The sequence below is a fragment of the Octodon degus genome, unplaced genomic scaffold (genome assembly GCF_000260255.1).
Source record: "Octodon degus isolate 3935 unplaced genomic scaffold, OctDeg1.0 scaffold00037, whole genome shotgun sequence".
NCBI classification, from domain to species: domain Eukaryota; kingdom Metazoa; phylum Chordata; class Mammalia; order Rodentia; family Octodontidae; genus Octodon; species Octodon degus.
Window position 1 is genome coordinate 2,789,359 of NW_004524613.1, and position 9,920 is coordinate 2,799,278.

Below are 9,920 nucleotides of genomic sequence, written 5' to 3' on the forward strand. Positions count from 1 at the left end.
TTTGCTCCTTGAATGCCTTCAGGGCACTTTTGCATGGCTGGAGTGTTGTGGGGATCGAACTACAGCAAACTGAGGCTGCCAGCATTGTGGAAGCTGCCACTTAAAGAACTGAGCTAGGGCTGGGCCCCCTCAAATGACTCTTCTGTTGCTAATTTTTCTTCTGCTTTCTGTTTTAATAATGCCTCATGACCAATGGCACTTTTCTCTCTTTTAACATAAAGAGGAATCAGTTCAATAATACTATCTCCATTCTTTTTTTTTTTTTTTTTTTTTAATGGAACCAGGGCTTGAACTCATGTCCTTGTATGCTTGCCAGTGAAGCGCTTATTCTACTGAGCCATCTCCCCGCCCCCATCTCCATTCTTGCCATGAGTTTGACCGTTTTGAGTTATGAACACAAGTAAATCCTTTGTGTTCATAGCTCAGTGAATTTTTCAACCCACTGTCTCATCTTTTGTATCTCTCTTCTTTTAAATTCTATTTTTTGTTTGTTTTTTTGAGACAGGGTCTCACTATGTAGTTCAGGCTGGCCTTGAACGCACTATGAAACCCAGGTTGGCTTCAAGCTCACATCAGTCCTCCTACCTCAGGCTCCCAAGTGGTGGAATTAGAGGCATGCGCCATCATGCCTGGCTTACCTCTATTTTTCAAATTAGCTTGCTGTTGCCTCTTCTTCTTCTTCTTCTTCTTCTTCTTCTTCTTCTTCTTCTTCTTCTTCTTCTTCTTCTTCTGCTGCTGCTGCTGCTGCTGCTGCTGCTGCTGCTGCTGCTGCTGCTGCTGCTTCATTATTGTTCTTGTTTTCTTGTATAGCCTCACTATTGACAATCCTGGCCTGATATCTTCTTGGACATTAATGAAGGAATCAGACATATAGTCAGTCCTTTTGTTCTGCCACGTTCAACTTTATATACTGTCTGCATCTTGCATTTTCAACATCCACGTACAGTCTCCTCCCATGGTGAACAGGATTGACCCAATCGAGCTATCCAGCAGGGTCCAGGTCCAGACAGCATGCTCTGTGTTACTTTGTAGCCCAGCCTGGCCTTGAACTTGTAGTGATCCTCTCACCTTAGCCTCCTGAGCCTGAGATTACAGGAGTGCACCATCATGCCTGGCCACATTCATGGTTTTGTTTTGTTTCTTTTTGAGAGAGGGTCTCACTATGCAGTTCAGGCTGGCCTTGAGCTCACTTTGCAGTACAGGCTGGTCTCAAACTCATAGTAATCTTCCTGCCTCAGCCTCCCAAGTGAGTGCTGGAATTACAGGAGTGTGCCACCATGCCAGCAGGTTCATGGTTCTGAGATATCTTATTAGTAGTATTTTAGATTCATCGGTCCCTTATAATGAGCTGCAAAAGCTACTTAACTAATGAGCCAAAGTTATACATTCAAAACAGTTTGCAGCACTATGACCTGTGTGACCAGTGTATCCTTAAAGAATTCATGGAAGCTGCCGGGAAAGAGCAGGTGAGGAAATACAGGAATAGAAGTTTTGTTGATTTGCTGAAGGTCATATCTGGATTGCATCTGTTTTGCAATCATGATTATAGATAAGCACCCTTGTATATCATTGGTGTATCACAAAATAGCCTAGATTTTCTGAATAATTTTCTCCCCTGCCTTTTCTGATATGTGAGGGATCAGTATTGCCTGAACCCAGCTGATGTGATTTGTTGGTGGCATATATTTTATTTTAAAGATTATTGGAGGGCATGTCTGCTTAAGAAAAATGAATCATTTTCATTGGATTATTTTGAGAGTATGATGTCTACTGCAGATATTTCTTGTTTAACAACCTACTTGTTGGATGACTTTTGGGCTTAGGACTGAAGAATGCTACTTGGACCAACAATTTGCTGCTCAGCCTTAACAAACTTATTTCTGGGCCGGGGAGAGAGCTCAGGCCCTTGTGCTTACCAGGAAAGCACTTATTGTACTGAGCTGTCTCCCCAGCCCCTGTACATCTTATTTATAGAACTTCAGTGTCTTTTCATATAGTACCCTTTGTTTATACAGTACTATAACTTTTTCTGATTACTCTTGCACTGTAGTTTTATGTTCTAGTATACATTTCAGTATTACATATAGGAGTTAGGAAATCAAAGCAAAGTCATCCAGTTGGAATTTCTTTTGACCATTTCTTTGTTCTAAATATTATCATGTACATACCCTACACCATTCCTCATTTAGCAGCCATTTCATTCAATGATCTAATGGAGGGAGTGGAGGTAGGTCGCTAAATTCGGAGTGTCTGTATATCGACATTCATCCACATGAGTATCTTTCTTTTATTATTTCTTAACACAAAATATACTGTCTGGCTCTTGCTTTTTTCATCTCAGATCATTTTATTCTTTTTATCTGCTGTATAATATTATATAGTGTGAATGCATGATAATGCATTTAACTTATTCTGAGGCATTAGACTTTGATGCTCTTACTCATCACAAATAAGGAATTATGGGACTGGAGAGATGGCTCAGTGGAATAAGTGCTTCCCTGGCAAGCGCAAGGGCCTGAGTTCAGTCCCTGGTTCCATGCGGGGAAAAAAAGGAATTAAGTTTCTGGGAGGATCAGAGGGTATGTACATCTAATTTGATTGACATGGTTACATTGTCTCCCCAGTTTAGCCCCTGCCCCCAGCACTGTCTGCTTTCAATGGTTTTCTTGTGACTTGGGGAGAAGACACTGGTCTTGAGTTTGAACATTCATTTCTCCGTCTTGGTGCCACTGTGTGCTAGCTAGTCTGAGTGGGATCAAGTCACAGCTTGGCCACTGGTTGATGTGTGACTTTGCAGGAATGTCTGTGAAAAGTCAGCCTGCCTGAACCTCTAATTTTTAATCTGTAAAATGGAAACAATGTCCTTAGTAGAGTCTTATCTTACCCTAAAGTCAGGTCCTAATTTTTTTTTTTTTTTTTTTTGCGGAACTAGGGATTGAACTCAGGCCCTTGCACTTGCCAGGGAAGCACTTATTCCACTGAGCCATCTCTCCGGCCCCCCAGGTCCTAAAATATTAAGACAAAATGTATTACTATTTGAATGTGTTTAAATTTTTTAGCTGATACATAAAAACTATATGTAGTAACATCTGCCCAGATTTGTTGGACCTGTGTGACAACTCCACTGTGCTTTGTAGGGTTGTTGTGAGCATGTATGTAGTATCTGAGACATAGTAGAGGCTTGACAGTAATAGTGTGCTATTGAGGCTCAGTTTTTTCAACTATAAAACTTCAGTTTGCACAAGGCTACCAGAAAGGTTGCAAAGTGTGTGAAAATGCTTTGCAAGCCTGTGGAGGGCCTCAGAGAGGGGATTATGTTTTCCTGGGGCTCCAGCTGCCCTGTGAAGTACTGCCTGCCATACGTTTCCTTCACACCTCCCCCTGGCTTTTCAATGTTGTGTTTCCTCAGAGTGAAACCCTCTTCTCCCAGCTGTTGCCCATGAAAGAACGGGAACTTGAGTGCTTAGCCTGCCAGGGACACAGCCTGCAGGAGAGGTCCTACATGCCTCCCTCCCGCCCAAAGGATTAAGCACCTGAGGAGCAGGGCTTAGAGAGAACAAGGGCTCAGGCCATGATATAGGGCTCAAGGGAATCGTGAGCAGCAAAGACGCGACTGAGCTGAACCATAGCCCATTGTTCCTTCCTTAATGTAAAATGAGGACTTTGGACTGGGTGACCCTTTGGGAAGAGTACAAGGCTTGAAGTCCAAAGGCTTGGGTTAGAGGCTCAGCTTTACCTTTAATCCACTGTTATAACTGCTGGGATTTAGCATTCTCATCTGTAAAATGACAATACAAATTAAACCACTGAACCCTTATGAATTAAATTCCTCTTGCCTTACAGCTTGCTTTCTACCAGGGGAGAAGCAGATAAGAACCATGTAAGAATGTAAGATGTGAGCTAGTGCTGAGTACTGTGATGGGGAAGAGCAGTGACTGGGATGGGCAGGGAAGGCCTCTGTGTCCAGCAAATTTGGAGTGAGGCGTGAAGGAGGGGGAGCTGCATAGCTGTGGGGGAGCACATTCCCAGTACAAGAAACAGCTCATGCAGAAGTGGAAATGAACCAGGTATGGGTGAGGAGCCGGGGGCGGGGGGGGGGGGGCGTGCGTGCAGAGGTGAGGTAGAGGAGGCGCCTGGGTCGGGCACAGCAGACCTGGCCTTTGGCTTTACACAAGGGACCTGAGAGGACTGGAAGGCTTAGAGGGAAGGTGTGGTATAGCAGCTTGAGCTTTCTGTCAGTAATCTGCTGTGCATGCATAATAAATAAATTCCACAGGTAGTACCTGAAAAACAACAGTAATCACTTATCATTTCTCACTGTTTCGTGGGCCAAGAATCTGGGAGTAGCTTGGATGAGTATTTCTGGCTCAGGATCCCTGTGAAGTTGTAGACAGATGTTGTAGACAGAGTTGGCCTTCAAGGGCTTGGTGGGGCAGAAGGCTCTGAGGTGGCTTGCTCCGCTGGCTCGCAAGCTGGAACTGGCTGATGGTGGAAGCCTCAGTCCCTCTCCCTGGGGCTTCTCAAGGTCCTCATGACATGGTGACCAGATTCCTTAGAATATGTCTGGAATGGATTCAGAAGACCAAGGTGGAGCTTTAGTGTCTTTTATGTCCCAGCCTCAGAAGTTACTTCTGCCACAGCTGTTGGTAATGCATGAGAACTCTGATCATTGTGAAAGGGAACGCAAGGGCGTATGTATGGAGAGGAGTCAGGCATCCTTGTGAGCCAGCCACAGTGGCCCACACCTGTAATTCCAATGCCCCTGAAGACTGAGGCAGGAAGGTCATAAGTTGGGCACAGCATGGACAACTTAGTGACTTAGTAAGACATTAGAATAAAAAAAAAAAAAAATGGTGGGGACGGAGGCTAAGATTGAGGGTATAACTCAGTAAAAAGACTCTAGGTTCAATGTCCAAGACAAAAGCAAAAATCATTGCACAGTGTGTTAGAAGATGGCTGCCCCAAGTTATTCTTGGTTTTAATTAGCATATAGTAAAACTTTTTCTGTATGTGTACAGAATTTCTGCAAGTGTAAATTTGAATAACCACCACCACAAACAGGATGTACAACAATTTCGTGACCCCCACAAAAAACCCTTGTGTTTCCCTTTGTAGTGACACATTCCTCCCACCTCAGCCTGAGGTAGCCACAGACCCTTCACTAGAGTTTTGACTCTTAGAGAATTTCACATAAGTGAAATCATATCATAGTATGTAACCTCTAGAAACTGACTTCTTTCACTCAGAATAATATCTTTGGGACTTACCTAACTCGTTGTAGGGATAGGCATTAATCATTCGTCCTTTTTATTGTTGACTGTGTTCCCTTATATGGACATGTCATAGATTGTTTATAGATCTATCCATTGAAGGGGCTGGTTATAAATTGCGAGAGTTATGAATAAAGATGTGTCTTAATTTCGTCAGGCTACCACAACAAAGTGCCATGGGCTGAGGGCTTACTATTTCCTACAGTTCTAGGTCTGGGAAACCAGCAGATTCAGCATCCGGCACAGGCCACCTTCCTGGCTCGCATCTCCATCCTCACATGTGGAAGCCCATTCTCTGCAGGGCAGGAATCCCATTGTGCTCTCATGATCGCATAATCTCCCCAGAGCTCCACTTCCTACTTCAACACTACTGCCCTAAGGGTTTGGGTTTTGACGTATGAATTTCAGGGGACGAACTCTTAGGAGGCGAGGTCTAGTAGGAAGTCTTCAGAACAGAGAAATGTGCCTTTTTAGGGACTCATGGGATCCCAGCTCCTTCTCTTTTCCCTTCTTCTCTTCCTGGCCATAGGCTGAGCACTTTTGTTCCACTGCACTGCCAAAGGCCCAAAAGCAACAGGGCCAGTTGGACAGAGCCTGGAAACTCCAAAAGCTCAAATAGACCTTTTCTTTTTCTAAGTTGATTGTCTCAGATATGTGTTATGGTGATCAAAGTCTGGTTCACACACTTTGAGAAGTCTGAAGTAAAAAATGCCAGGCTGGGGCAAAAGCCAGGACAAGGGCCATGCAAAAGAAGGCTGTGAGGCTGGGTCTCGGATGAGGCATGGGGAGGTGAATATTGATCTTTGATTTCCCTGAGTTGAAGAAAAAGGCCAGGTAGTGTTTTCCACCAACGTGAGAGCAGGGGAAGCCCCACTCTGAGACACAGGATGTGGAGATGCATGTGGGTGTCTAGGACCCTGGCAGGGAAAAGGTAAGCAGCTCTTGCAGCCTCCCCTGGGCCAGATAATCTGTGGGAGTGCTGGGGGTGTTTGCTTCTGCACCCAGGAGAGCCATATTTCACTGCAAATGAGGTGGGAGATGGGAGGAGATGGGGACCAAGTGGTTAGATGTAGGGACCAAGAAACTTTGGCCACCCTTGTGAACCATGCGTATTGTCTATCTTTTTATTTTTGTATATTTATTTTGTTGTTGTTGTTGTTGATTAGGGTCTCGCTATGCAGTTTAGACTCACAGTGATCCTCTTGTCTCAGCCTCCTCAATGCTGGAATTACAGGGGTGTACCTACACACCTGGTTTCCAGGCCAACACTGCAGGCCTGAGGTTCCAGGAATGGCCTGGCATGTAGTCCCAGGGATCAAACTCGGGACCTTATGCTTGCCAGGCAGGACCTTAGACCTCTGCCAAGCTGTCTCCCCAGCTCATTAATTATCTATTGCTGCAAATAAATTACCTCAAATTCAGCAGCAAAGACAACAATTAGTATGTTACGTGATTTTTGAGGGTATGATTATGCAATCTGTTTTGTTTTGTTGTATAATACTACACCACCCACCCCACTGAGTTACACATCACACTGGGGCATTTCCTCAGATGTTTGTTTGTTTGTTTGTTTGTGACAGGGTTTACTAAGCTTCCAAGTTCTTCAGGCTGGGATCAAACTTGTGAAGTTCCTCCCTCAGCCTCCCAGACTCTGGGGTTATGAGCATGGACCACCACCCCTGGCAGCAAGGGTTGTTTTGGAGGCTGCTACTGCAGCATGCTGTGTGTCATCAAATTCAAGTATTTTTGTAGATTTTTTTTTTTTTTTTTTTGTGGAACCAGGGATTGAATTCAGGCCCCTGCACTTGCCAGGCAAGCGCTTATTCCACTGAGCCATCTCCCCGGCCCTATTTTTGTAGATTTAAAGAGAACAAGATGTATTATTAGTATAAAAAAAGATAAGCGACTTCACCCTGTTCTCCTTGTTCTTCAGCGCTTGCCCTCTGTAGTTCTTTATTACTTTCGGATTCCCAGGATTTGAATTCACTGCCATGTCTTCTGAAGAAGGGAAGCTCTTCAACGGTGGGCTCAATTTCAATACAGATGAGCAGGCACTAGAAGACCACTTCAGCAGCTCTGGGCCTATTTCTGAGGTAGTTGTTGTCAAGGACCGGGAAACTCAACGATCCCTGGGTTTTGGCTTCATCACCTTTACCAATCCAGAGCATGCCTCAGATGCCATGAGAGCCTTGAATGGAGAGTCCCTGGATGGTCACCAGATCCGTGTAAACCATGCAGGCAAATCTGCCTGGGGCACCAGAGGAGGGGGTGCTTTGGGGGCCCATGAATGTGGTCGCAGCTACTCTAGAGGTGGTGGGGACCAGGGCTATGGGTGTGGCAAGTATGACAGTCGACCTGGAGGATATGGATGTGGTTATGGGCGATCCAGAGACTACAGTGGCAGAAGCCAGGGAGACTATGATCGATACTCAGGAGAGAATTACAGAGACAATTATGACAACTGAGAGGCTGATAGACATGACATACACAAGGAATAACACTTCTCATCCAAGATTGTCCTTCCAAATGGCTGTATAAAGATTTCTGAAGCTGCACTGAAACTTGTTTAGTATATTTACTATTTTTTAATTGAGCTCCCAAGGTATCCTGTTAAAGACCTTTTAGAAAGCTCTGTGTTATTTTAATTTCCCCTATTTAAAGTCAAATTTCTGAGACATTTGTAGAGTTACGGGGGCTTTTCCTTATAAAAGGTTTTAGTTTAGACTCTCAGGATCATTGCTTCTGGCACGCAAAAAAGTTGTGCCAGACTGATATTTTTCTTTTAAATCATGTATTGGGTTATTTTTAAAACACGTATGCACTTAATCGTGAGTAGAAAAATTCTTGAATGTACCTGTAAGCAGTCTGTATCAAGAATATGATTGCCTAGAGGTTTGTTTTTTTTAATTGAAGATCTACCATCATGAGTATAAGAGCTTCTTGAAAATGATTGTGAATGTGATTTTTTTTAATACTGGAAGAAAAAAAAGATAAGCTACTTCTTTTTTTTTTTTTTGGAACTGGGGATCGAACTCAGGCCCTTACACTTGCCAGGGAAGCGCTTATTCCACGGAGCCATCTCCCCGGCCCCTAAACTACTTCTTTATATGATCTCTTTTCAAAAGAAATATAAAGTCTACATAATATACATGTACATGTAGAAAAATATAGGAAACAATCAGCCCAAAACTGTTAGCAGTTACTGTTAGCAGTGTCATCCTGAGGAGGGAGATGGAATGGTAGACATAATATAAAAGGGAACCTACTAGCTAGTCAGAGTTCTGCACATGTAATCTTAGCACTCTAGGAAGCTAAGGAAAGAGGGGCACTATGTTCAAGTGAAGCTTGGGAAATTTAATAACTTTGAGAAAAAAAAAAATGAAAGGGCTGGGGAACTAGCTCAGGGTAAATGCCCTAATTTCAATCAATCCTTCTTCCTCAACTGGGATTATAAGTGTGTACCACCGAACCCAGCTCTACATTTTTCCTTTTGGTTTGAATCATTTGCAATAACTGTGATTTTGGGTTACTGTTCTAATTTTCTTTGCTGTATAACAAGCCATCCCAAGTTGAGTAGCATAAGCAGAAAGCCTGATATTCTGCCTACTGATTCTGTGGGTCAGGAACTTGGACAAGATATCGAAGGACTAGAATCTGGGACCCTGCTAGGGCCATTGACCTATACACAGCTGCTCCAGTGGCATGGACTTCCTCACAGCATGGAAGGTGGTTCCCAGCAAGAAGCATTTCAAAAGGAAACATCTGGAGAGAATATTCTAGGGGAGTCTGGCAGAGCTGTGTCTTTTATCATCCAACCTTGGAAATCAGTGTCACTTCTGCCATATTCTGTTGTTAAAATCAGCCACAGATCTATCAAGATTTGTGGAAAGAGTATGTTCCCCCTGACTGGAAGAAATGTCAAAGCATCTGTAGCCATTTTTCTTATCAAGATTGCCATGACTATAGATTTTTTTGTGTGTGTGGAACCAGGGATTGAACTCAGGCCCTTGTGGTTGCCAGGGAAGTGCTTATTCCACTGAGCCATCTCCCTGGTCCCTAATTATAGAATTTAAAAGTTTAGCTTGAATAAAGAATTTGGGGTTGCTGGACATGGTGGTGCCTGCCTGTAAGTCCAGCACTCAGGAGGTTGAGGCATGAGGATCTCTCTGAGTTTAAGGCCAACCTGGGCTACACAGTGAATTCAAGACCACCCTGAATTATACAACTACACAGTGAAACCTTGTCTCCAAATAAAAAAAGAAAGAAACCAAAGAACTGGGAGTAAAGTCTGGAGGCTGCCCTTCCTGAGAGGTAGGTGGGAACACCTAGGCATGTGCTCATAGCAGCTGCACCCCAATCTTAGTCTCATCTGACCTTCTCTCCTGGAGCCCAAGCACTCCAAGGAAAATAAGATAAGTTGGCAGTTGCAATGCATAATTCCTTTTTGTTTCTTTCCAGTATCTGGAGCCAAGCCCTTTAAGCAAATATTTATGCATAGATTAATGTGTTCCCCATGCTTCATTTCATGTCTCAAGAAGGACTTAAGGAAGCTTACAAGAATTCATATAGCATAATCATATTATTAAAAATCTATGAAGGGGGGCTGGAGAGATGGCTCAGTGGTCTAAAGCACCTACTTAGAACAAGCTT

The 9,920-nt window shown here is 43.7% G+C and overlaps 1 pseudogene; it reads left to right on the top strand.

Moving 5' to 3' along the window:
• Positions 1 to 7,261: 7,261 nt before the first annotated feature.
• On the top strand, positions 7,262 to 7,735 carry LOC101581398 (annotated as a pseudogene).
• The last annotated feature ends 2,185 nt before the right edge of the window (positions 7,736 to 9,920 follow it).